Source organism: Scylla paramamosain, chromosome 18, assembly GCF_035594125.1.
Source record: "Scylla paramamosain isolate STU-SP2022 chromosome 18, ASM3559412v1, whole genome shotgun sequence".
NCBI lineage: Eukaryota > Metazoa > Arthropoda > Malacostraca > Decapoda > Portunidae > Scylla > Scylla paramamosain.
Window position 1 is genome coordinate 17,169,650 of NC_087168.1, and position 2,500 is coordinate 17,172,149.

At 42.7% G+C, this 2,500-nt stretch overlaps 1 protein-coding gene across 1 annotated transcript in view; it reads right to left on the reverse strand.

The window, feature by feature from the left end:
- LOC135109368 (salivary glue protein Sgs-3-like) overlaps nt 1–2,500 on the reverse strand; it is a 25,242-nt gene that overhangs the window by 7,118 nt on the left and 15,624 nt on the right. The window lies entirely within an intron of this gene.

Sequence of the window (2,500 nt, forward strand, 5' to 3'; positions counted from 1 at the left end):
ACCCGTTCTTTCATCCACTGGTGCGTGTCCACTTACCTTTGTTGACGAGCCTTTATTAACTTACCTTGATCGAATTACCTTTACATTTTGCCTCCGTAGCGTAAGTCGATTTCCTGTGGTGTGGACGAGGAGGGAGGAAGCTGGTGGTGGTGGTGGTGGTGGTGGTGGTGGTGGCGGTGGTGGAAAATAATAAAGAAAGGAATGGAGGAAGAGGAGGGAAGTGTAAAGGTATAGAAGGAAGAGGAGGAGGAGAGAAGAAGAGGGGAGAAGAAAAGATGAAAAGGAGAGGGATGAAGAGAGAAGATGAAATATAGATCATGAAAGAATATGAAAAGAGGAGGAAGAAGAAAAAGATGAAGAAGAAGAACAAGAAATTAAAATACAAGAGAGAGAAGAAGAGGATCAGCAATAACTACTACTACTACTACTACTACTACTACTACTACTACTACTACTACTACTACTACTACTACTACTACCACTACTACCCGTGTCTTGGCCCTTGTTCAGAGACGCTTTCCCCTCTCACCACGGCTATTTTCAAAGGCCACACAAATGATTACCGGTGTTCTGAAGACTGTTCCTCCAGTTAAAAATGTAGAAACCAAGATAATCTGTCAGCACAACCGTAAAAATTAAGTTGATCTGTCACTACAAGCATAAAAACGCCCTTAGAAACCCGTGCAACTTTTATTAGAGTCTCTGGAAAGTAGTCGAGGTAAAAAAAAAAATAAAAGATCCTTAAAAACCCCGTGAATTTTCCTGGGCCAGTGTTAAAAAAAAAAAGGTTTGTTCTGTCACTAAGACTATTTTCAAAAGCCACATAGACGATTAATAAATATAGCAATCAAGTTAACCTATCACTACAACTGCAAAACCACCCTGAAAAACCCGTGCAGCTTCAACTAGAGCCTTTCGAAAACAGTGGAGGTCCGGTGCGGCGGTGTTCCAGAATACTTTCCTTTTGCTGTATCTCATCCAGCGCTCCTCTTGGCACAGTGGCCTTGCCTTTGTTTGTCGCCCCTGCTCTGGTTTTAATTTCACAGGAGTTCCAGTTATCGAGGTTTTTATAGTCCGTAAAACTGCCATAGAGGAGGAGGAGAGGGAGGGGAGGGGAGACGAAGGACGGTTGTATAATTCCGTGAGATTACTGAATACTGACTGATCTCTTTGCTTTTGTCAGGTGGATGTGGGATGGTGTGGTAAAGGAGCCAGGAGGGGGAAAAGAACAGGAGGAGGAGGAGGAGAGGAAAGATGTGATTAATTATTACAACTACAGGAGAAGGAGGAAGAGGCGGGAAAAGAGGGAATCAAGATAAAAGAGGACGAAAGAAATTACAAGAGGAAAATTAAGGGAAGGGAGGAGGAGATAAAGAAAAAAGTGAAAAGGAAAGTAAGATCAGAAGGAAAGAAGAAAAAGGAGGATGAAGTAGGAGGAATTTAGATGAGGAGGAAAAATAAAATAAGAGGAGGAGGAGCAGGAAAATAAAAAAAGTAGAAAAGAAAGCAAGCCGAGAAGGAAAGAAGTAAAAGAAAGATAAAGAAGAAGGAAATTAGTAGATGAGGAAAAATAAAGTAAGAGGAGGAGGAGGAGGAGGAGGAGGAGGAGGAGGAGCAGCAGCAGGAAAAAAATAGAAAAAGCAATATAAAAAAAGAAAAGGGAGGAAGAAGAAGAAGAAGAAGAAGAGAAAAAGAAAAAAAATGGAAAAAAGTAAGATGACAATGAAAAGTAACAAAGCAAAGAGAAAAAACACTAAAAAAAAGACAATAAAAAAAGACAAAAAGAAAAAAAGAATAACATAACAAGGAGGAAGACAAGAAAAAGAGGACGAGTAATAAAAAGAAAAAAAAACACAGCAAGGAAAAAGACAAGAAGAAGAAGAAGAAGAAGAAGAGCACCAGACCAGCCATCCTCAGGCCAACCGTACTCGCAAACCAGACTAATATTAGTATCCACTGTGCTAACACTATACCGGGGGTGCGGGAGGGGGCGAGACCTGGAGGGCGAGACACGGGGGGAGAGGGAAGGAGGGAGGAAGTCTAGGGAGAGAAGGAGGAGGAAGAGGAGGAGGTATACATAGAAGTTCACTATAAAATGTATATTACTTCACTATTGTTTTTATTACAAGGGAAACAGTTTACATGAAGAGGAGGAGGAGGAGGAGGAGGAGGAGGAGAGAGGTGTTTGTTTACCGGGAGGAGGAGGAGGGGGATGAGAAAGAGGAGGATCGTGGCTTTGGCGTAATAGCAAAGAGGGAAGTTGAAGAGGAGGAGGAGGAGGAGGAGGAGGAGAATCGAGAGGCAGGAGGACAATGGGAGAAGAGGCGTTGGTGGAGGAGGTAGGGAGAGAAGGGAGAAAAGAGAGGGAGAACATGCCAAAGTGGAGAGGGAAGGAGAGAAAAAAACGAGGAAGAGGAGGAGGAGGAGGAAGATAGAGAGGGTACAAAAAAGGTCTTTCTGTATGGCAAAGAATGAGAGAGAGAGAGAGAGAGAGAGAGAG